This window comes from Eubalaena glacialis, chromosome 17 (assembly GCF_028564815.1).
Source record: "Eubalaena glacialis isolate mEubGla1 chromosome 17, mEubGla1.1.hap2.+ XY, whole genome shotgun sequence".
In the NCBI taxonomy this organism is placed as follows: domain Eukaryota; kingdom Metazoa; phylum Chordata; class Mammalia; order Artiodactyla; family Balaenidae; genus Eubalaena; species Eubalaena glacialis.
Window position 1 is genome coordinate 55781805 of NC_083732.1, and position 26627 is coordinate 55808431.

Consider the following 26627-nt stretch of genomic DNA (forward strand, 5'->3'; position numbering starts at 1 on the left):
TTATTGTGGGTATCTCAAGATGTAGATTCGATTGTATAATATAGTGCCATCTAGTGGTAACTACTTTCAGTTTTCTCTATATAACTCAGGGGAACTTTAAATGCTCTTTGACACCCTCTTTCCCTGTCTGCTGTCATTACACTGACCACTGGATCTTTGGACATCATGCTTACTAAGGTTTTTCTAAGCTCTAACATGTTTTGATTTTATAAATACACTTAAACTCTGTCACAACATGCAATTCAAACAAAAGAGTGTAGGATTGGGAGTGGAATGCCATATTCAAAGAATTGCAGAGATTTTCAGGTATCATTAAATTAAAACTTGGGGAGTTTGTTTTCCTATTTTTAGTTCTTTTGAAAAGTCAAATTAACTCTATAGTTATCAATGACTGAGAAAGAATTCTTTTATTCTCCCTTCTTCTCTTCCTTTCTCAAACAGTGACTGAACTGCTAAATGTCAGGTTCTCTATTATATATTCTTTGCACTAATGAAGTCTCAGATGAATAGTGGTAGCTCTTTGGCTAACCATTGCACTTTTTTCTAGGCTCTTGTTTAGCTGAGCAGTGGGGTATAACTAGTGGTGTGCTGGTAAATATTTGACAATCAGCTTTCCAAAGGGAAAAATAAAAACCCCGGTTTGTAGCATTTGCCGATTTTCATGATGTAAATATTGCCAGCATGCCTGATTTTAAGCTGCCATTGTGACTTCACTGAACACAGAGTTGGGAGGAAATGTTTACAATGGGCTCTTGGCTCCAGTGCACCACTGGATAAGGAATTAAAATCTGCACTGTACTATTCTGTCTCTGTCATTTGAAATCACTCTCCTTTTGACTTATATTCATTAGATAACCTGCACCTATTTTCTGTTCCTAGACCTTTTCACCTATGGTAGCCTCTTATTGACTTGTTTATTTTCTACTGAAATAGAGCCAGGTAGCTAATGACTCCAGATGCCTTACACTTCTCCCTAGAGACAAATCTCTCTCTGGCCTCAGCATTGTGTTTAGCTATACGTAACACAAATATCATAACTACAATGCTTAAATAAAGGAGGAGTTTATGTTTTTCTCATGTAAAAACAAGTCTGGAGATAGACTGCTCAAGGAAATCAACATAGACTTACACTCTGTTTTTTTTCTTTTCTTTTCTTTTTTTCTTATTGCCCTGCTACCCACAGTGTGTGGCTTTCAAACTTATGATTAAAAGAGGGCTGAGTTATAGGAAGTAGGACAACATTCCAGTCATAAAGGAGGAAGGGCAAAGTATGAAAGGTGCATGCCAGTTGGGTCTATCTCTTACTTAGGAATAATTAGCTTTGTAGAAGCTGTACTTAGTAAACGTCTATCTAAATATTATTTGCCTGAACTATGTCACATAACCACCCCTAGCCACAAGAGCACCTGGAAAATAGTTTTTTTAGACTAAGCACACTGTTGATCTGAATAAGATTATGATTCTATTTGTAAGAAAGAAAAGACACAACCGTGTCTGCCACATTCTCTTTTGCCTTTGGTCCTGGTTCACCCCTATGAACTTTATAAAGCTAATTCCCTACTATTGTCTCATCAACTAACAGTTTAAGCAAAGTGTATTTAGAACCCTAAATTACGAAGTCCTATGTTCAGTAGAGCTGCTTTAACTTAACACAATTCTAGACTTAAATGTTCTAGGGTTTTAGTAGATAGGATACCCTCCTTCCTTATTGCTATGGTTCCTTCTATATGGAGAATGCTGCTCTAGAATACTATTCCTGGCTTCCCTCTACTTGCTATTCTACTTTGCCCTTGGGGATAAGGAATTGATTGAGTGTAAGTAGCACTTTCTGTTTCTTTCCTGCTTCTCTTGGGAACAAGCTGCTCACAGCATGCATTCTCTTCTGTTCCTGCCTTGAGTTTTACAGGGACAGGCTATAAAATAAATAGTCTTAGACCAGGTTGTCTGAGCACGAATAGGTGTGCTCCTACGATTCTGAGGCTTGGTATTAGGAAACTCACTTTTACATAGATATAGGTCAATTTTCCAATTTCAGTTTTATCAGTAATGAAAGTAATATTTCATTTGCTGTCTCCTACCTCTTTTCTGTATTTCTGAATTAGCTTAGAAGTTGGGTGGGGGATAGTTCAATGTGACTTACTTAAAAAAAGCAGCTTGTTGCCGTTGCTTGAGACTTGTCGGGGTGTGATTTGTTTTTATTGCTTTCTGGGCTTAAGTAGAATCAGTCTACTATCATAATTACCAAATGAAATGTAATATTAAACATCCAGTCTTGCGATTTTTGATCCCAGGAAAGATTTTGATCTCATTAAATGACTGTATTTAGTGTAAAACTACTTTAAAGAAACCACATGACTACAGGGCACATGAGTCCCAGTGTGCTGGCTTTTCACAAAGGAAAAACCAATTTTCATAGAAACAGAGTTCATAAGCATCATGACAGCTGATGAGAAGTAATATACAGACTTTAGAGTCTGTATTACAGATTGTGTGCCAGACAGGAAGATTTTAGTTGCAAGTAATAGAAAACTCAACTGAGACTGGTTTAGGAAATAAAGGGAATTTATTGGTTTACCTGAATCAGAACTCTGGAGGTACATGTTGCTTCAGGTGAGGATTGATCCTGAATCTCATAGAATATGACTTAGGATGTAATTTCTTTCTTTCTATTTATTTTTTATTTTTGTCTTCTAGTTTTATTGAGGTATAATTGACATACAGCGCTGTGTAAGTTTAAGGTATACAGCATAATGATTTGACTTCCATACATCATGAAATGATGATCACAATAAGTTTAGTGAACATCCATCATCTCATATAGATACAAAATTAAAGAAATAGAAAAAAATATTTTTCCTGCGATGAGAACTCTTGGGATTTGCTGTCTTAACAACTTTCGTATATAACACACAGCAGTGGTAATTATACTTATAATTTTGTGCATTACATCCCTGGTGCTTATTTATCTTACAACTAGAAGTTTGTAACTTTTTTTAAAGCACATACTCATTTTTTATGATTAAAAATGTTTTTTAAAGTACCTACACAAAGCATGAATAATCTACAAATCTCTGATCTTTTCATCTCCTACCAGAAGCAGGTCCAGATTTGTGGGCCCTGAAGCTAACCAAATTTGTGTGACCCTCTTGAAGAAAAGAAATCAAAGTCAAATTCAAAATTAAGTACAAAAGTCAATATTTATTTAGAAAGGGAAAATAAATCATAGAAATCACAAATTTGGAAGCCTGGCAAATACCACACACATCATAAAATCCAGAAAAAATAGCACAATATTTTAAATGATTGCTTGACATATTCTTTAATCATGGAAGTTTGTAATTTTTGACTGCCTTCATCCAATTCCCCATCCCCCATTCCCCACCACAAATCTGATCTCTTTTTCTCTGAGTTTATTTGTTTTTGAAGTATAGTTGGCCTACAACTCTGTGTTAGTTCTTTCTTTCTATTTTTAATTGTCACTAAGTGGATATTGACTCCATTTTGGGAAGACTCCCCCAACTCATGACCCAAAATTGACTTCAGTAGCTCTGAGAGTTATATGACTTCTCAATCATAAAACAGGGAATCTGTGTCACCACTGACTGGCAAATGTCCTTAAGAATCATTGTGATTGGACCCGCTTAGGTGGGATGATAAAATACATGATTTATCTGGAGGAATTTGTATTATAAAACATGTCTGCATTCAAAAGGAAGTCCTAACTCCAGTGTCTAATCTGGTGACTCATCATCCTCATGGGTTTATCCCTCTTTTATTGTGGTGTTTAAAAGAGGACATCACATGTTTTAAATATTATAAAACCACAGAAAAACAGTTGAAATTTAACAGCCTTCTTTCACAAAGCTCAGCCCCACCAGTGGCTTCCATTGCATTCTGTTTCATCTCCTCTGGGGCCTAGCTCCAGCAAGCATCATAGTTTTTTTTCCCTGGCTGTAATACATCATTGACAGAGGGAATTTGTAGAAGAGTGTGGGGGACAAGCTGATAAGAAACTAAGAGAGCTTTATTGAAGGGAGAATTACTTCAAGGAAAGAGCAGAATTATTAAAAAGAGGATGTTTTATGGAAGTTTGCTCTATTGGGTGCAATACTATCTTCTTCACCTCCTCAGTAAACCTTCCTTAAATTTTCCATCATGTTTTAATATTAAACCCATGTAGATATGTGGGTTTTGGGTAGACTTTCTGAGACTGGGAATGGAGTGAAAAGAATGGTGCCCCAAGATAAAATTATATACTACTTTCAACCACTTTTGAAGACAATCTGCTAAAGATTCCACTTGATGGTCTTTTACTGGTCTTGAAGAATTAAGGAATCAAGAGTATCTACTTCCAGAGAATATACTGCATATGTAAACAGTAGTGCTGATTGATGCATAATTTGAAGCAAGCAATGCAATATTTGATAACCATAACTAAGGAACTCCAACATATCATGCTAGCATGCAGATGTTAGGTGCTGTTTTCTGTGTTTGAGAAAGAACATTCTGTTAACTGGAAGATAAATCTGGTTTCTTTAATAAGTCTAATTGAGTCAGATCTGAATGTGCAGATCATTTAGAAATATTTTGTGTCACTTCCTTCAGCTTTGTATCAAGATATATAACATGCTATGTGAGTATTTATTGGTACCTTAAAAATACAGGAATAATTCATGAAAAATTCTATTTCCACAAATGCTGGTATAATGAAGTTTCCCACATTTAAATACAATATATTATTATTTTGTTTATTTGTTTTTGTTTTGTCATGGCAGTTACTCCAAACAGTACGGTATTGATTTGGTTATCTTATCATGAATTCTCTTCCAAGAAAAATCTTGTTCGGAAAATGCTTTCTATGTACCCGCTACATTCTAAAATAAGTTGATTGCGTGGTATTCTCATGCAGATTAGTGGCAGGCTAATTGACAGAACTAGCTCTATTTTCAAATATTCTTTCTTTCTGCTATCAAGAAACAGCTTTTCTTTAACTCCTCATCTCTCCCTATCTCAGCAATGCAGTTTTCTCCACATTTCTGAAAAAGTCACTTAAATTTTTAAATCACTCTTAAAAATCAACAAAATTGGACAAAAAGATTCAGTAGCTGGGAAAGTGAAGAGGTCAGTATTCTCAAAACTCATGCATCAAAGGCACATCTTTTGCTTGTTCACCTCAGAGTACTATTTTGAGTAATTTGTCAGTGTATTTTTCAAGGTAAAATACAAAAAAAAAAACAAGTCTTGTGAGTTTTGGCTAATCCTATTAAGTTTATATTGTAGATAGGTTGGGAAAGTTGGGTGGATGACATTTATTTTCATCATAGTGTAAAAAATACCTTGCTTGTGTAGCTTTATTTACTTATTCAATAAATATTTATCGAGTACCTACTGTATGCCACGTATTTGGGATAAAGTGACCAAAACAGTGATCCCTGCCTGTAAAACTTACACATGAAGAAGCAGACAGGAAACATGACAAATAAAAAATATATCATAGAGAGGGCAGACAGCAGAAGCAAGAAGAACTACAATCCTGCAGAAGAACTACAATCCTGCAGTTCCAATTTTGCGGAACAAAAAGCACGCTCACAGAAAGATAGACAAGATGAAAAGGCAGAGGGCTATGTACCAGATGAAGGAACAGGATAAAACCCCAGAAAAACAACTAAATGAAGTGGAGATAGGCAACCTTCCAGAAAAAGAATTCAGAATAATGATAGTGAAGACGATACAGGACGTCAGGAAAAGAATGGAAGCAATGATCAAGAAGATGCAAGAAATGTTTAACAAAGACCTAGAAGAATTAAAGAACAAAGACCTAGAAGAATTAAAGAACAAACAAACAGAGATGAACAATACAATAACTGAAATGAAAAATACACTTGAAGGAATCAATAGCAGAATAACTGAGGCAGAAGAACGGATAAGTGACCTGGAAGACAGAATGGTGGAATTCACTGCTGCGGAACAGAATAAAGAAAAAAGAACGAAAAGAAATGAAGACAGCCTAGGAGGCCTCTGGGACAACATTAAACGCAACAACATTCGCATTATAGGGGCCCCAGAAGGAGAAGAGAGAGAGAAAGGACCCGAGAAAATATTTGAAGAGGTTAGAGTCGAAAACTTCCCTAACATGGGAAAGGAAATAGCCACCCAAGTCCAGGAAGCGCAGAGAGTCCCAGGCAGGATAAACCCAAGGAGAAACACACCGAGACACATAGTAATCAAATTGACAAAAATTAAAGACAAAGAAAAATTATTGAAAGCAACAAGGGAAAAACGACAAATAACATACAAAGGAACTCCCATAAGGTTAACAGCTGATTTCTCAGCAGAAACTCTACAAGCCAGAAGGGAGTGACATGGTATATTTAAAGTGATGAAAGGGAAGAACCTACAACCAAGATTACTCTACCCGGCAAGGATCTCATTCAGATTTGATGGAGAAATCAAAAGCTTTACAGACAAGCAAAAGCTAAGAGAATTCGGCACCACCAAACCAGCGCTACAACAAATGCTAAAGGAACTTCTCTAAGTGGGAAACACAAGAGAAGAAAAGGACCTACAAAAAACAAACCCAAAACCATTAAGAAAATGGTCATAGGGACATACATATCGATAATTACCTTAAATGTGAATGGATTAAATGGTCCAACCAAAAGACACAGGCTTGCTGAATGGATACAAAAACAAGACCCGTATATATGCTGTCTACAAGAGACCCACTTCAGACCTAGGGACACATACAGGCTGAAAGTGAGGGGATGGAAAAAGATATTCCATGCAAATGGAAATCAAAAGAAAGCTGGAGTAGTGATACTCATATCAGATAAAATAGACTTTAAAATAAAGAATGTTACAAGAGACAAGGAAGGACACTACATAATGATCAAGGGATCAATCCAAGAAGAAGTTATAACAATTATAACTATATATGCAACCTACATAGGAGCACCTCAATATATAAGGCAACTGCTAACAGCTATAAAAGAGGAAATCAACAGTAACACAGTAATAGTGGGGGACTTTAACACCTCACTTAAACCAATGGACAGATCATCCAAACAGAAAATTAATAAGGAAACACAAGCTTTAAATGACACAATAGAGCAGATAGATTTAATTGGTATTTATAGGACATTCCATCCAAAAACAGCAGATTACACTTTCTTCTCAAGTGCACACGGAACATTCTCCAGGATAGATCACACCTTGGGTCACAAAAAAGCCTCAGTAAATTTAAGAAAATTGAAATCATATCAAGCATCTTTTCTGACCACAACGCTATGAGATTAGAAATCAATTACCGGAAAAAAAGTAAAAAACACAAACACTTGGAGGCTAAACAATACGTTACTAAATACCAAGAAATCACTGAAGAAATCAAAGAGGAAATCAAAAAATACCTAAAGATAAATTACAATGAAAACACGACGATCCAAAACCTATGGGATGCAGCAAAAGCAGTTCTAAGAGGGAAGTTTATAGCATTACAAGCCTACCTCAAGAAACAAGAAAAATCTCAAATAAACAATCTAACCTTACACCTAAAGGAACTAGAGAAAGAAGAAGAAACAAAACCCAAAGTTAGCAGAAGGAAAAAAATCATAAAGATCAGAGCAGAAATAAATAAAATAGCAACAAAGAAAACAATAGCAAAGATCAATAAAACTAAAAGCTGGTTCTTTGAGAAGATAAACAAAATTGATAAGCCATTAGCCAGACTCATCAAGAAAGAGGGAGAGGACTCAAATCAATAAAATTAGAAATGAAAAAGGAGAAGTTACAACAAACACCGCAGAAATATAAAGCTTCCTAAGAGACTACTACAAGCAACTCTATGCCAATAAAATGGACAACCTGGAAGAAATAGACAAATTCTTAGAAAGGTATAACCTTCCAAGACTGAACCAGGAAGAAATAGAAAATATGAACAGACCAATCACAAGTAATGAAATTGAAACTGTGACTTAAAATCTTCCAATGAACAAAAGTCCAGGACCAGATGGCTTCACAGGTGAATTCTATCAAACATTTAGAGAAGAACTAACACCCATCCCTCTCAAACTCTTCCAAACAATTGCAGAGGAAGGAACACTCCCAAACTCATTCTATGAGGCCACCATCACCCTGATACCAAAACCAGACAAAGATACTACAAAAAAAGAAAATTACAGACCAATATCACTGATGAATATAGATGCAAAAATCCTCAATAAACTACTAGTAAACAGAATCCAACAACACATTAAAAGGATCGTACACCATGATCAAGTGGGATTTATCCCAGGTATGCAAGGATTCTTCAATATACGCAAATCAATCAACGTGATACACCATATTAACAAATTGAAGAAGAAAAACCATATGATCATCTCAATAGATGCAGAAAAAGCATTTGACACAATTCAACAGCCATTTGTGATAAAAACTCTCCAGAAAGTTGGATGGAGGGAACCTACCTCAACATAAGAAAGGCCATAGCAAACATCATTCTCAATGTTGATAAACTGAAAGCATTTCCTCTAAGGTCAGGAACAGGACAAGGATGTCCACTCTCACCACTATTACTCAGCATAGTTTTGGAAGTCCAAGCCACAGCAATCAGAGAAGAAAAAGAAATAAAAGGAATACAGATTGGAAAAGAAGAAGTAAAACTGTCACTGTTTGCAGATGACATGATACTATACATAGAGAATCCTAAAGATGCCACCAGAAAACTACTAGAGCTAATCACTGAATTTGGTAAAGTTGCAGGATACAAAATTAATGCACAGAAATCTCTTGCATTCCTATACACTAATGATGAAAAATCTGAAAGAGAAATTAAGGAAATGCTTCCATTTACCATTGCAACAAAAAGAATTACAAAAAGAATTACCTAGGAATAAACCTACCTAGGGAGACAAAAGACCTGTACTCAGAAAACTATAAGACATTGATGAAAGAAATTAAAGATGATACAAACAGATGGAGAGATATATCATGTTCTTGGATTGGAAGAATCACTATTGTGAAAATGACTATACAACCCAAAGCAATCTACAGATTCATTGCAATCCCTATCAAAGTACCAATGGCATTTTTCACTCAACTAGAACAAAATCTTTAAATTTGTATGGAGACACAAAAGACCCCGAATAGCCAAAGCAGTCTTGAGGGAAAAAATGGAGCTGGAGGAATCAGACTTCCTGACTTCAGACTGTACTGCAAAGCTACAGTAATCAAGACAATATGGTAGTGGCACAAAAACAGAAATATAGATCAATGGAAGAGGATAGAAAGCCCAGAGATAAACCCACGCACCTATGGTCAACTTATCTATGACAAAGGAGGCAAGGATATACAATGGAGAAAAGACAGTCTCTTCAATAAGTGGTGCTGGGAAAACTGGACAGCTACATGTAAAAGAATGAAATTAGAACACCCCCAACACCATACACAAAAATAAACTAAATGGATTAGAGACCTAAATGTAAGACTGGACACTATAAAACTCTTAGAGGAAAACATAGGAAGAACACTCTTTGACGTAAATCACAGCAAGATCTTTTTGATCCACCTCCTAGAGTAATAGAAATAAAAACAAAAATAAACAAATGTTTATTCGGTATTCAGTAGGGTGGCCAGGGTAGGCCTCCTTGAGACCACGTTTCACTTTGAGAAAGTGAGATACGAGGGAAGAATTGAAGAAGCTCTCTACTGACTAGCAGCCTAGATATCTCTAGTGATATCTGGAGGAACAGCATTCCAGGCAGAGGGAGCTGCCAGAGCAATGGTCTTAAGTGAAAACATGCAGGGAAGCCAGCGTGGCTGGATCTGAGTGAGCCAGGGGTAAGCAGCTGGGGAGGAGTACAGGGAGCGATGGGTGCCGGATCCTATAGGCCTTGTAAGCAAAATGGGGAGGTGCTGAAGGGTTTCAAGCATGTTAATGATATGATCTGACATATATTATTGCTGCTGTGTTGAGACTGATCTGAAGGGGGATCGAATAGAAGCAGGGAGACCAGTTAGGAAGTTTTTCAGTAATTCACACCAGAAATGCTGGTTAAATCAGGCTTGTACTAGTGGAGTTGGTGAGAAGTGTTTGGGTTCTGGATATATTCTGAAGGTAGACCCAGCAGAATTTCCTCATGGATTGGATGAATAACTAGAAGGAAAGAATAACCATTAACTGAGACAGAAAATGCAGCTTCTCCTTAAAACTACTTACCTGTATTTTCTATATTTTAAAACACTGTATGATTCTTTTTCTCAATAAGCAAATAAACCCTTAAGATGAAAATTAATTATATGCATGATTGATTTGCAGATAAAGAGCATCTCTTTTTAAATTCGATATATACTTCTAGATATGTTTGTTTCATTTTACAGGAAAATATTTCTCTTCTCTGAATAACTATAGTTGCAGGCCCTAACCAAAAATCTGTTGCCTCTTTGGAGCAAATAGAAATAGGAGGAGAGAATGGAACAAGTGTATGAAACCAATAATTGAAGTTCAGTAGAGGGGCAGTAATATTAAAAGAATATAAAGTTTTCAGTGGAAAATAGAACAAAATAACTCTTTCTAGGGCCTTTCTCTGATGATTATGGAAGTTTAGATAAACTTATTTATTCTTTTTTTCCCTCTTTTATTTCTTCTATGTTGCTCATTGTACTTCTTTGTATTGATTCCAGTGAATCTTTATTGTAGGATTGTTTCTAAGGCTGCCATAGACTTCGATAGAGCACCTTAAAGAAGGGAAATAAAATTACTACAGGTTCAAATTACCTTCTAGTATAGAATGGTTCCTAGTCTTTGTGTCTCTCTTTTTTTTTTTTTTTTTAAACATCTTTATTGAAGTATAATTGCTTTACAATGGTGTGCTAGCTTCTGCTTTACAACAAAGTGAATCAGTTACACATATACATATGTTGCCATATCTCTTCCCTCTTGCATCTCCCTCCCTCCCACCCTCCCTATCCCACCCCTCTAGGTGGTCACAAAGCACCGAGCTGATCTCCCTGTGCTATGCGGCTGCTTCCCACTAGTTATCTATTTTACATTTGGTAGTGTATATATGTCCATGACACTCTCTCACCCTGTCACATCTCACCCCTCCCCCTCCCCATATCCTCAAGTCCATTCTCTAGTAGGTCTGTGTCTTTATTCCCATCTTGCCACTAGGTTCTTCATGACCTCTTTTTTTTTTTTTTTTTTTTTTTCCCTTAGATTCCATATATATGTGTTAGCATACTGTATTTGTTTTTCTCTTTCTGACTTACTTCACTCTGTATGACAGACTCTAACTCCATCCACCTCATTACAAACACCTCCATTTCATTTCTTTTTATGGCTGAGTAATATTCCATTGTATATATGTGCCACATCTTCTTTATCCATTCATCCGATGATGGACACCTAGGTTGCTTCCATGTCCTGGCTATTGTAAACAGAGCTGCAATGAATATTTTGGTACATGACTCTTTCTGAATTATGGTTTTCTCAGGGTATATACCCAGTAGTGGGATTGCTGGGTCATATGGTAGTTCTATTTTTAGTTTTTTAAGGAACCTCCATACTGTTCTCCATAGTGGCTGTATCAATTTACATTCCCACCAACAGTGCAAGAGTGTTCCCTTTTCTCCACACCCTCTCCAGCATTTATTGTTTCTAGATTTTTTGATGATGGCCATTCTGACCGGTGTGAGATGATACCTCATTGTAGTTTTGATTTGCATTTCTCTAATGATTAATGATGTTGAGCATTCTTTCATGTGTCTGTTGGCAATCTGTATCTCTTCTTTGGAGAAATGTCTATTTAGGTCTTCTGCCCATTTTTGGATTGGGTTGTTTGTTTTTTTGTTATTGAGCTGCATGAGCTGCTTGTAAATCTTGGAGATTAATCCTTTGTCCGTTGCTTCATTTGCAAATATTTTCTCCCATTCTGAGGGTTGTCTTTTGGTCTTGTTTATGGTTTCCTTTGCTGTGCAAAAGCTTTTAAGTTTCATTAGGTCCCATTTGTTTATTTGTGTTTTTATTTCCATTTCTCTAGGACCTGGGTCAAAAAGGATCTTGCTGTGACTTATGTCATACAGTGTTCTGCCTATGTTTTCCTCTAAGAGTTTGATAGTGTCTGGCCTTACACTTAGGTCTTTAATCCATTTTGAGTTTATTTTTGTGTATGGTGTTAGGGAGTGTTCTAATTTCATACTTTTACATGTACCTGTCCAATTTTCCCAGCACCACTTATTGAAGAGGCTGTCTTTTCTCCACTGTATATGCTTGCCTCCTTTATCAAAGATAAGGTGACCATATGTGCGTGGGCTTATCTCTGGGCTTTCTATCCTGTTCCATTGATCTATATTTCTGTTTTTGTGCCAGTACCAAACTGTCTTGATTACTGTAGCTTTGTAATATAGTCTGAAGTCAGGGAGCCTGATTCCTCCAGCTCCATTTTTCGTTCTCAAGATTGCTTTGGCTATTCGGGGTCTTTTGTGTTTCCATACAAATTGTGAAATTTTTTGTTCTAGTTCTGTGAAAAATGCCAGTGGTAGTTTGATAGGGATTGCATTGAATCTGTAGATTGCTTTGGGTAGCAGAGTCATTTTCACAATGTTTATTCTTCCAATCCAAGAACATGGTATATCTCTCCATCTATTTGTATCATCTTTAATTTCTTTCATCAGTGTCCTATAATTTTCTGCATACAGGTCTTTTGTCTCCTTAGGTAGGTTTATTCCTAGGTATTTTATTCTTTTTGTTGCAATGGTAAACGGGAGTGTTTTCTTAATTTCACTTTCAGATTTTTCATCATTAGTATACAGGAATGCAAAAGATTTCTGTGCATTAATTTTGTATCCTGCTACTTTACCAAATTCATTGATTAGCTCTAGTAGTTTTCTGGTAGCATCTTTTGGATTCTCTATGTATAGTATCATGTCATCTGCAAACAGTGACAGCTTTACTTCTTCTTTTCCGATTTGGATTCCTTTTATTTCTTTTTCGTCTCTGATTGCTGTGGCTAACACTTCCAAAACTATGTTGAATAATAGTGGTGAGAGTGGGCAACCTTGTCTTGTTCCTGATCTTAGTGGAAATGGTTTCAGTTTTTCACCATTGAGGACAATGTTGGCTGTGGGTTTGTCATATATGGCCTTTATTATGTTGAGGAAAGTTCCCTCTATGCCTACTTTCTGCAGGACTTTTATCATAAATGGGTGTTGAATTTTGTCGAAAGCTTTCTCTGCATCTATTGAGATGATCATATGGTTTTTCTCCTTCAATTTGTTAATATGATGTATCACGTTGATTGATTTGCGTATATTGAAGAATCCTTGCATTCCTGGAATAAACCCCACTTGATCATGGTGTATGATCCTTTTAATGTGCTGTTGGATTCTGTTTGCTAGTATTTTGTTGAGGATTTTTGCATCTATGTTCATCAGTGATATTGGCCTGTAGTTTTCTTTCTTTGTGACATCTTTGCCTGGTTTTGGTATCAGGGTGATGGTGGCCTCGTAGAATGAGTTGGGGAGTGTTCCTCCCTCTGCAATATTTTGGAAGAGTTTGAGAAGGATAGGTGTTAGCTCTTCTCTAAATGTTTGATAGAATTCGCCTGTGAAGCCATCTGGTCCTGGGCTTTTGTGTGTTGGAAGATTTTTAATCACAGTTTCAATTTCAGTGCTTGTGATTGGTCTGTTCATATTTTCTATTTCTTCCTGGTTCAGTCTCGGCAGGTTGTGCATTTCTAAGAATCTGTCCATTTCTTCCAGGTCGTCCATTTTATTAGCATAGAGTTGCTTGTAGTAATCTCTTATGATCGTTTGTATTTCTGCAGTGTCAGTGGTTACTTCTCCTTTTTCATTTCTAATTCTATTAATTTGAGTCTTCTCCTTTTTTCTCTTGATGAGTCTGGCTAATGGTTTATCGATTTTGTTTATCTTCTCAAAGAACCAGCTTTTAGTTTCATTGATTTTTGCTATTGTTTCCTTCATTTCTTTTTCATTTATTTCTGATCTGATCTTTATGATTTCTTTCCTTCTGCTAGCTTTGGGGTTTTTTTGTTCTTCTTTCTCTAATTGCTTTAGGTGCAAGGTTAGGTTGTTTATTCGAGATGTTTCCTGTTTCTTGATGTAGGCTTGTATTGCTATAAACTTCCCTCTTAGAACTGCTTTTGCTGCATCCCATAGGTTTTGGATCGTCGTGTCTCCATTGTCATTTGTTTCTAGGTATTTTTTGATTTCCCCTTTGATTTCTTCAGTGATCACTTCGTTATTAAGTAGTGTATTGTGTAGCCTCCATGTGTTTGTATTTTTTACAGATCTTTTCCTGTAATTGATATCTAGTCTCATAGCGTTGTGGTCGGAAAAGATACTTGATACGATTTCAATTTTCTTAAATTTACCAAGGCTTGATTTGTGACCCAAGATATGATCTATCCTGGAGAATGTTCCATGAGCACTTGAGAAAAATGTGTATTCTGTTGTTTTTGGGTGGAATGTCCTATAAATATCAATTAAGTCCATCTTGTTTAATGTATCATTTAAAGCTTGTGTTTCCTTATTGATTTTCATTTTGGATGATCTGTCCATTGGTGAAAGTGGGGTGTTAAAGTCCCCTACTATGATTGTGTTACTGTCGATTTCCCCTTTTATGGCTGTTAGTATTTGCCTTATGTATTGAGGTGGTCCTATGTTGGGTGCATAAATATTTACAATTGTTATACCTTCCTCTTGGATCGATCCCTTGATCATTATATAGTGTCCGTCTTTGTCTCTTGTAATTGTCTTTATTTTAAAGTCTATTTTGTCTGATATGAGAATTGCTACTCCAGCTTTCTTTTGATTTCCATTTGCATGGAATATCTTTTTCCATCCCCTCACTTTCAGTCTGTATGTGTCTCTAGGTCTGAAGTGGGTCTCTTGTAGACAGCATATATATGGGTCTTGTTTTTGTATCCATTCAGCCAGTCTGTGTCTTTTGGTGGGAGCATTTAATCCATTTACATTTAAGGTAATTATCGATATGTATGTTCCTATTCCCATTTTCTTAAATGTTTTGGGTTTGTTATTGTAGGTGTTTTCCTTCTCTTGTGTTTCTTGCCTAGAGAAGTTCCTTTAGCATTTGTTGTAAAGCTGGTTTAGTGGTGCTGAACTCTCTCAGCTTTTGCTTGTCTGTAAAGGTTTTAATTTCTCCATCAAATCTGAATGAGATCCTTGCTGGGTAGAGTAATCTTGGTTGTAGGTTTTTCTCCTTCATCACTTTAAGTATACCCTGCCACTCCCTTCTGGCTTGCAGCGTTTCTGCTGAAAGATCAGCTGTTAACCTTATGGGGATGCCCTTGTGTGTTATCTGTTGTTTTTCCCTTGCTGCTTTTAATATGTTTTCTTTATATTTAATTTTTGATAGTTTGATTAATATGTGTCTTGGTGTGTTTCTCCTTGGATTTATCCTGTATGGGACTCTCTGTGCTTCCAGGACTTGATTAACTATTTCCTTTCCCATATTAGGGAAGTTTTCAACTATAATCTCTTCAAATATTTTCTCAGTCCCTTTCTTTTTCTCTTCTTCTTCTGGGACCCCTATAATTCGAATGTTGGTGCGTTTAATGTTGTCCCAGAGGTCTCTGAGACTGTCCTCAGTTCTTTTCATTCTTTTTTCTTTATTCTGGTCTGCAGTAGTTATTTCCACCATTTTATCTTCCAGGTCACTTATCCGTTCTTCTGCCTCAGTTATTCTGCTATTGATCCCATCTAGAGTATTTTTAATTTCATTTATTGTGCTTGTCATCGTTTCTTGGTTCCTCTTTAGTTCTTCTACGTCCTTGTTAAATGTTTCTTGCATTTTGTCTATTCTATTTCCAAGACTTTGGATCATCCTTACTATCATTATTCTGAATTCTTTTTCAGGTAGACTACCTATTTCCTCTTCATTTGTTAGGTCTGGTGTGTTTTGACCCTGCTCCTTCATCTGCTGTGTGTTTTTCTGTCTTCTCATTTTGCTTATCTTACTGTGTTTGGGGTCTCCTTTTCACAGGCTGCAGGTTCGTAGTTCCCGTTGTTTTTGGTATCTGTCCCCAGTGGCTAAGGTTGGTTCAGTGGGTTGTGTAGGTTTCCTGGTGGAGGGAACTAGTGCCTGTGTTCTGGTGGATGAGGCTGGATGTTGTCTTTTTGGTGGGTTCGTCCACGTCTGGTGGTGTGTTTTGGGGTGTCTGTGGCCTTATTATGATTTTAGGCAGTCTCTCTGTTAATGGATGGGGCTGTGTTCCTCTCTTGCTAGTTGTTTGGCATAGGGTGTCCAGCACTGTAGCTTGCTGGTCGTTGAGTGAAGCTGGGTCTTGATGTTGAGATGGAGATCTGTGAGAGATTTTCGCCGTTTGGTATTACGTGGAGCTGGGAGGTCTCTTGTGTACCAGTGTCCTGAAGTTGGCTCTCCCACCTCAGAGGCACAGCCCTGATGCCTGGCTGGAGCACCAAGAGCCTTTCATCCACACGGCTCAGAATAAAAGGGAGAAAAAATGGAAAGAAAGAAAAAAAGAGGATAAAATAAAATAAAATAAAGCAATTATAATAAAAAATAAGAAAAAAAATTATTAAGAGTAAATTTATTAAGAAAAAAAAATTTTTTTTAATTTTTAAAAATAGATTTATTAATTTTTTATACTAAAAATAAGGAAAAAATTATTTCGAAAAAATTTATTAAGAAAAAAAATTTTTTAATTTTTTAAAATAAAAAATATGAAAAAACTTATTAAAAATTTTTTTTAAAAATAGAAAATAAGGAAAAAATTATTAAGAAAACATTTATTAGGGAAAAAAAAAATTTTTAAGCCAAAAAAAAAAAAAAAACGGACGGACCTAACCCTAGGACTAACGGTGAGAGCAAAGCTATACAGACAAAATCTCACCCAGAAGCATACACATCTACACTCACAAAAAAAAGGAAAAGGGGAAAAGTTAATATATCCTGCTCCCAAAGTCCATCTCCTAAATTTGGGATGATTCGTTGTCTATTCAGGTATTCAACAGATGCAGGCACATCAAGCTGTTTGTGGAGCTTTAATCCGCTGCTTCTGAGGCTGCTGGGAGAGATTTCCCTTTCTCTTCTTTGTTCGTACAGCTCCCGGGGTTCAGCTTTGGATTTGGACCCGCCTCTGCATGTAGGTCCCCTGAGGGCGTCTGTTCCCCGCCCAGACAGAATGGGGTTAAAGGAGCAGCTGATTCGGGGGCTCTGGCTCAGTCAGGCCGGGGGGAGGGAGCGGTACAGAGGAGGCGGGGCGAGCCTGCGGCGGCAGAAGCCGGCGTGACGTTGCAGCAGCCTGAGGCGCGCCGTGCGCTCTCCCGGGGAAGTTGTCCCCGGATTACGGGAGCCTGGCCGTGGCGGGCTGCACAGGCTCCCGGGAGGGGCGGTGTGGAGAATGACCTGTGCTCGCCCACAGGCTGTTTGGTGGCGGCAGCAGCAGCCTTAGCGTCTCATGCCCGTCTCTGGGGTCCGCGCTGATAGCCGCGGCTCGCGCCCGTCTCTGGAGTTCGTTTAAGTGGCGCTCTGAATCCCCTCTCCTTGCACGCCGCGAAACAAAGAGGCAAGAAAAAGTCTCCTGCCTCTTCGGCAGCTGCAGACTTTTTCTCATGCACCCTCCCGGCTAGTTGTGGTGCGCTAGACCCTTCAGGCTGTGTTCACGCAGCCAACCCCAGTCCTCTCCCTGGGATCCGACCGAAGCCCGCGCCTCAGCTCCCAGCCCCCGCCCGCCCCGGCGGGTGAGCAGACAAGCCTCTCGGGCTGGTGAGTGCTGCTCGGCGCCGAGCCTCTGTGCGGGAATCTCTCCGTTTTTCCCTCTGCGTCCCTGTTGCTGTGGGATCCGCGCTGATAGCCGCGGCTCGCGCCGGTCTCTGGAGCTCGTTTAGGCGGCGCTCTGAATCCCCTCTCCTTGCGCGCCGCGAAACAAAGAGGCAAGAAAAATTCTCTTGCCTCTTTGGCAGCTGCAGTCTTTTTCCCGGACTCCCTCCCGGCTAGCACCGAAGCCCGAGCCCCAGCTCCCAGGCCCCGCCCGCCCCGGCGGCTGAGCAGACAAGCCTCTCGGGCTGGTGAGTGCTGGTCGGCACCGCTCCTCTGTGCGGGAATCTCCGCTTTGCCCTCCGCACCAATGTGGCTGCGCTCTCCTCCGTGGCTCCGAAGCTTCCCCCCTCTGCTACCCGCAGTCTCTGCCCACGAAGGGGCTTCCTAGTGTGTGGAAACCTTTCCTCCTTCACAGCTCCCTCCCACTGGTGCAGGTCCCGTCCCTATTCTTTTGTCTCTGTTATTTCTTTTTTCTTTTGCCCTACCCAAGTACGTGGGGATTTTCTTGCCTTTTGGGAGGTCTGACGTCTTCTGCCAGCGTTCAGTGGGTGTTCTGTAGGAGCAGTTCCACGTGTAGGTGTATTTCTCATGTATCTGTGGGGAGGAAGGTGATCTCCGCGTCTTACTCTTCCGCCATCTTGCCCGCTTTTTTTGTGTCTCTTTTTGACATGGCAATTTTGGGAGGGATAGTGGGGAAAGGGGAGTGGCCCAATGTGTTACTATAAGGGAGCATCATTTGTGCACTCTTTCCTAGAGATTTGCATGTACTAGATCTTCATCTTTCAAATATAAGTTGAAAATATTGTCATGAATAAAATAAAGTTAATTTAAGCTGGTATCTGCTTCACAGAATCTTTTTGTTATTTTGTATTTCTGAAGTGGTCAATGGATACTAAAATTGTAATATTCTCATGAAAACTTTTTAAACCCCAAATTGGAACTTCATAAATTTGAATGCATAAGAAGTACTTATCTAGGGAATAATTGGGAAAAAAAAAAAAAAAGTCAAAGTAAAGAGTTAGAAAAAGGACAAAATACTGGATTGGCCAAAAAGTTCGTTCGGGTTTTTCCATAAGATGTTATGAAAAACCCGAACTTTTTGGCCAACCCAATAACTCTCAAAGGGTGGGGAAGAAGAAATTGGAGACATAGAACAATCTGTAGAGAGTAAAGATAAAGCAGCAGTGGTGCTAGAAATGATACGAATGACAGTCTGAGGTGGACAAATAAGAGAAGCTAGAAACAAGGTTAACGGGAGAGGAGAGGAAGTGCAGCAGAGTGTGCATTACAGTTGGGAAAACATTGCCAAGAGCTCACTGAAGGGGTAAAAGTGAATGGAAGGAAAAGTACAGAAGACAGTTTGCTATCATAGCATCAACTGTAATGTTGTTTCTGAAATCTTCTGGACTTACCAGCTTGGAAGAATCAAAATATTATGTGGAATTTTTTTTTTTTTCAGTTTGAAATGAACTGTGGGGTCTTAGTGGTTGAATTTTATTATTGGTTAATATTTCTGTAAAAATGAATTAACTTGCATTTCTAATTTTTATTGCATTTCTGTTTGAATAGTCTACAAGTCTGTATTAGGAATCTCAGAGGGTAAAAATGACTTTATCTGTCCCTGTTCCCCACGCCCTGCCTCCCCACCCCGCCCCTTGTGCCCAATGTCTCCAAGGTCTACATTTTAGGAGAGAATTCTGTAGATGAATACTGCATAAGTAGTTGAATGGTGCTACAACATATTCCTAAACCCTCATTTAAACTTGAAATTTGGGGGACCAAAACACAGCACACTACTTTCGCATCTCTCCCTACTCTTCAAACACTGACTTTTTCTCAGTTTTATATAAGTTTATTTGGAATCACTTAAACATAATTCTCAGAAGTATAACACTAACATCTAGGTAATTGGCTTTTGGTAGAAAGGAATCCATGGTGTTATCTTTTTTCCTATTTTTTAGTTTTTTGAATGACTGAATAGAGTCATTGAAGTAATAAAGTGAGCAAAGCTTGATTTAAACTCAGTGTCTAACCAAATTCTTAGCTCACGGAACACATTTTTAATTAAATTTTTACAGAAACTGCTACTTCCTGTTTCGTTACGCCTTTAGGGGAGCATTCTCTTTTTCGTAAAGATTAAGAAACTTCTTACTGAACAATTGAAAAGAAATGATAGAGTAGACCTGTTAAACCATCACCATCTTTTACTATCACTCTACATTTTATAGTGAAAGCAGTGTGGTAGACATCAATAGCAAACACAACAAATCCTGTTAGTTTAGAAATACTGTAATTCATATAGGAGAACGTGGTTTACAATTTTTGAATCTGTCCGTTTTAAGTATAGTGCCCAGAAATGCCTTGGATGTAGGATGCATCTGGTGTTCAGTATTGTGAGGCTCTCATCAGCTAAGTACCATAATCCTTCTTACAGGGTACATTCTTACTTGACCTGAGCTATATACAGCCACATAGTAACGGCATTAAGGAATAACCTCTTTCTTAACAGTCCCATCACTAGAGGATTTTATGACTCCATCCGTGAATGAGTTTTGTTTTATGTGTAACTTTTTGGTAATTGAGTTTTGAAATAAAATGATTGTGAGCAAGTAGAGACTTTCAAATCATCTGATTAAGGATGGCTCCTACGATTTTGCTAGAGCTAGAAGGATTAAATGAAAGCACTGCCCGGCATAGTGCCGATGTATTTTTGTCAACATGATGCTTCATGCTCGACAGATGTGCATTGGTTGAGCGAAAGGTAAAAATATTTTTTCATGTTTTATGATGAATATAAATTGTTTGATTTGTAAAAATTCCTTTTTGTAGGAATTATAGGAATAGAACCTACATATTTTATGTTTTACAGGATCGTGTGCTTCTGTTAAATCCTTGATTTAATGTGTCTTAACAGCTTCAAATTTCAGAATTTGATTGCAATGTTATGTTTAAACTGTATGGTTAGCATTGTGTAATTGAATTAATTAAGTATTTCAATTTATTTAGCAACATCATGCCTTATTAAGCTTTTAAAACGGAGGTTTTTTCAAATTATTGACTCTTCAAATGTCATTTCTATTTTATATGTAAAATGACAATTATTTAATAATCTCTACTAATTAAACATTATGAGTAAGAGATTTTCATATAGGTAGTGCTTAATTGTAATAACATAGATTTGAATTTACAGAAATTAGTAATCTTCAAATTCTTCACTCTTCTCTCAATGTCATTTTGATTCTTAAAAATTGCATAAGTCTTAAGAGTTAAAAATATATGAATATTAAAACTTAAGTTTCCACGTAACCTTTCACTGTCCTTGTAAATGTTTTCAAATGTTTACTGGATTATATTTTCAGAAACTTGATTATTTTATAGTATATATGGTCAGTATTCTAGGTAGTATTAATAACACAAACCACATAGGATGTTAAAGGTTGTAAATATTAAAATAGAAACTAATATTAAAAACATCATGAATTAGTATACAGTACATAAATTGAGACTGCCTTTGGGAAATTGTCAACAGTGGCTTTAATTGGGAAAGAATCTTTTTATTTGGATTTTCTCTATCAGTCAATATGATTTTTAGACATGGAATTTTAAAGAGACTAATTGGTAGAGTTTCTTGCTCAACCTATTATGCCTAATCAGACATTTATAATGGAGTGGGTGTGAATATACAGCTAGAATATTTAGAAATAGATTGAATAGTTAGTCCAGATGACAAAAAACTTATAAGCAGTGAACAAGAAATGCTACTGATTAAAGTAGATTTAGGGACTTCCCTGGTGGGGCAGTGGTTAAGAATCTGCCTGCCAACGTAGGGGACACAGGTTCGAGCCCTCGTCAGGGAAGATCCCACGTGCCGCGGAGCCACTAAGCCCGTGCACCACAACTACTGAGCCTGCGCTCTAGAGCCCGCGAGCCACAACTACTGAAGCCTGTGTGCGTAGAGCCTGTGCTTTGCAAGAAGAGAAGCCACCGCAATGAGAAGCCCGCTCACTGCAACTAAAGAAAGCCCGCAGACAGCAACGAAGACCCAACACAGCCAAAAGTAAAAAAAATAAAAGTAAAAAAATAATAGATTTAGGACATTTCTTTATGTGATTTTTCTATAAACTAGTTCCAGTTAAGACCACTATAATATGGTGAAAGAGAAAATAATTGTAGCAACCTAGGTTTTAATAAAGAGAAGTAAGATGAACAGATACTAGGTAAATACAAAGTGAATATAATACTGATATTGTTATATATTAGAACTAGAGATTGATTGATGAATAGGAGTAAAAATTAAGGCACTACATAATGTCACAAATACATTTTATTCTAAAAAAGTCATAATTCTGGATTCTGCCTTTTAATTTCTAAGGGTCTTTGAAGGATTAAGTGAAATATAACATCTTAGATGAATTGCTACGTTCTTCTGAATTAAAATTTATGGGTTAAATACTGTTAAATGCTTTATGATTGTTCAGAGAAGTGTACAGATTATCACTATATTCTTTTTCCTATTAAATGTTTTCCATTTGATAATAATAAATGCCAGAGCCTGCTTATAAAGGCCAGTAGGGAAAATAAAGGTTAAAGATGTAGTACTTATATTTTCATGGATTTTCTTCAGTTTCTGAAAAAATATAGTGTCTAAGATATATAGCAATTTTAAGTTAAAGAAAGTATATATGAAATGATGATATGACTGGTAAAAATTGTTCTGACGAGTATTTGAATATTTTGGAATAACTGATAGCAGATTCATCATTGTTTGGTAAGAGTATTCTTAGAATAAAATCTTGCCTTGCTTCTAACATGGCTTTAATAAATATACTATCAGGTACTCTACCTGAAAGCATAGAGTTAAGTAACAGTGACAATAGTCATCCCAATTTCAGAAATTATGTTAAGGAACGGTGACAATAGTCATCCCAATTTCAGCAATCCTGACCAGTGTTCTACTTTTACTTAAATCCAGTACAAATCAGCATCTACAGTCTGATTCACATGCTTCAGACAAATTTTATAATCTCTAGAACAAAGTGATTGCTGGATTTAATATTGGATTCAGTTTTCCTAAGGTATGATCTTTAAAAAGCACTTAAATAGCTTGCTAAGGTCTAATTAATAATAGAATTTCTTTTAGAATTGAACTGTTTAATGAATAAATATTTTTATTTATCAATACAATGGAATATATAGTTCCTGTGTTATAAAGGTTCACTATATTCACTTTTACCCTACTTACTTTCAAAAATTTATGTTAATTCCTCAGGGATGAAGTGTTGCTTTTTTTCTCCCCATTTCTGTCCATACCCAGCATGATGTTAAATGTATTACTAGAAATCCCTAATTTACAAAGAGATTTTGTTCTAAATGTTTAGTTCTAAAGGGATTGACACTCAAAATACATTTTTGCCAAAGAAGTCATTTTATAAACAATAGTCTGAAGTTCAACAAAAGCCAAATTAACATACAATAGAGCTAAATTACACTACTAATAAAAGTAGTTTCTTCATTGCACTTAAGGCCCTATTACTGCCATGGGAGTAGTAGGGGAAAGAGAAGATCTAGACTATTTTAGCACATCAGTGGGTTTGAGTACAGAAGAGAGCAAGCCATGAAAAGTAGAGATAATCTAAGGGAGAATTAATCAATCGGTTCTTTAATTCAGAAGATTGAGCACCTACTGTCTGCCATCCATCCTCCTTAGACCCAGGTTGCCTGTTCTCTTGAAACTTAACATTTAAGGAGCATTATAGACATTTCTGGATAGAAATGGGTAAGATTACCTAGGGAAGAAGTGCAGTGAGGAAGAAGGCCATCATTAAGTTGACCATCCTTCAAAATATCCAATTTTTCCCTGAACATTTTCTGAAATTTTTTACTTCACTTTCTTGTATGGCTTTAAGTTCCACATTTTAGAGATTAATTTGTATTAACAATCTTAGGCATGTAAGTATTTTTGATAATATTGTAAAACCAGTGTCCATTCATTCTGATTTAGTCTGCTTGTTTTTCTTTTGACTTTCAACTGAGATAAAATATAATGAGGTATTTACCAAATATGGTAAATTACAGTTTACTCATTTGGGAGCATGAAATCTTTTGGAAGGGAGGAGCATGTGAAAAAGGCTTAGTGGACTGCTTTTAGATGGGTTCTAGAGATGAACTGCCCTGGACAATCCTTGATTCAATAAAATAACAATTAAGAATTCAGTAAATTTATATTTTATAAAACAGCTTTGAGTAAAAAAAAAAGGGAAAGAAAAGAAAAGAATAGCAACTTAATGAGAATACCCAAAACATCCCCAGCAAAGCTGTCTGTTTTACATAAATGGGCTACATATCATGTAACTATGCTATTCAGGTCTTAGTTCAAATGTACTTTTTTAGAAAGAACTTCCTTATTGAAAGTAGCTTCACTCAGTCACTTTTTGTAATTTTACCCTGTTTCAGTTTTCTTCTATAGGACTTGTTACTATATGAACTTACCTTAATTTGTTTATATGCTTACTGTCTGTCTTCCCTACTAGAAAGAACTTCTTGAGGGCTGAGACCTTATGTGTCTTTTCTCTGTTGCATTTCCAGCAACCAGAATCATACCTGGCCCATAGTAAGCACTAAATAAATATTCGTTGAGTGACTGAATAAATACTGGAGGTAGAAAGGTGTGTTAGACATAGTCCTTTCTGGTTCAAAATTTGAAGTCTAGTGGACAGCGCAGAACACTAGTTAGGTAATTGTCTGTAGGATGAGTAGTAATATGCTGGGGAAACACAGCTGCTCTTACTGGCCTATTGTAATGAAGTAATACTGCTTTCATGTAGCAAATCACATTTTACTTCCTTTTTTATGTTTCTAAAATTCATATGCTTATATATAGCTATAAAATTTCCTATTCAGTCCACACTGCATTTTAAGGAAATTAAAATTTATTTAATTAAGCAATCTCTAAATGAAATTTAAAAAATTCTTTTCTTATGTACCATATAAATCTGAGAAACACTAGCCTTACTCTTGAAACAGTATCAATTTCTTTATATTAAATTAGATTTATGAATAACACATTTTTAGAGAAAATATATTTATTAACTTAGATTGGAAAAAATTGTTATATTATTTTAAACATACTGAAATGAATTTGAATTCCTAACATAAATTCTACATCTAATCTAATGGAGGTTAGATGGTCAGTTTGAGAAGGAACGAATTTAATTGCTTATTCTTTAGAGTTCCCTAGAGAAATTCTCACTTATCTCAGTTAGTATATATATTTTTAGTATAGTTAGTACTAAGTAGCTAGTTAATGAGATGTGAGTATATTGAACATTGGCGCTAGTCAGTTAATTACATCTTGATAAGAGCATCCTTATTATTTTTTGCGATGCTTTAAGCTTTCATTTAGGCATATTAACTTGATGAAGTTGTGGTATCAATAGTATAAGATCAGAATCTCTAAGAAATGGAAGAGGGTTTTAGAATCATTCAGCTTCTTATAAGGGTCATCTCTTAATCATTCCTGTATTCCTAATCTATGTTATAGTGTGTGGCATTTAGTTCTTATCTAATACATATTTGTTAAAATAATATTTGAGTTAATGTGTATAATCTATGTCTCTCACTTTAAAGCACAGACTCTCAAAGATTAAGTGGCTTTATAGGTTCAAGTACCTGGTTAATAGCAGAAGTAGGACTAAGAAACCCAGATCCCTTAACTTTAGTGTTCTTTTCATGATACATTGCTACCAAACTAGAGTATTTTTTCTTTATTCGTATATGTAAAAATAATGACAAAAAGTAAAATGAATTATGCATAACAGACACATAAATAGGATATTATGTAGGTTAATACTGTATAATTTATTTTGAGTGCTCTGTTTTGATTGTATATTTTAAACTGTAGGAATCTATGGTGTTATGTAACAATTGTAACCTAAAAGATTTGTAATTAAGTCCTAAATGTTTTATATGTAAATGTAAAAAAAAAAGCACATACACTTGCTTAATCATAAAACATTTAAGGGAACAGGCCAGCTCCTTCATTTACTGCAGTACTTTCCCCTTTATGGCTCTAGGTTAGAGTCAACCCTAACAATGCACATGTGTGAGATTTGAAAGGTAGAAGAGTTAAAGAAACCATGATTGTTAAGCAGAGTTGTTGGCAGGCAGATAGGCAGATGTGAAAGTCTTAGTGGCTCCTAGATGAAACTCCTTTTAATTGACCACCCTAATGCTGTAGGCAGCTGAGGTAATTGGTGGCAAATTCCTCAAGACTTTTGGAATTCACAGCAGTTTCCTAATGACCGTTTTGAGAACCCTGTCTTTGGTTCTCCAGACTAAGAACAGCATTATCTTCTCTGACGTTCATTCCTTAGCAGGTTCAACAGTTGTGTAGTTTTGATTTCTATATTGAAACCCTGACTCCCTGGAAAACCTAGAGTGACTTTTCTTTCTGTTAACGAACGCTAACTGATGCATTGGCAGACTGCATTCCAGATATGGGGGAAAGGGACTAGGTGATACAAAAAAGGTTTGAGAGGAGAATGATGATGCAGCTGGGTTGGGTCACTCCATGTGTATCCTTTCTCTGCTCTTTCTTTTGGAATCAAAAAAATATTGTCTAAGAAATTCTCAACTGAGCTATCTAATCTTGGTCATCTTTAACTTCAACTGACCCCACTATTTCATGTGTCCTGGCAAAATCTCTGTAACAGTTATTCTAAACCTTTTCTGTCATCTTCAGGATTCCAGTTCCATTGCTTCTTATGGCTAGTGATTGCCATTATCTGAGTTTGTGCCAGAGAAGAGGACA

General features: G+C 36.7%; 1 protein-coding gene across 38 annotated transcripts in view; it reads left to right on the top strand.

Moving 5' to 3' along the window:
- The window catches only part of RIMS2 (regulating synaptic membrane exocytosis 2), a 596440-nt gene that overhangs the window by 266550 nt on the left and 303263 nt on the right, over nt 1–26627 (top strand). The window lies entirely within an intron of this gene.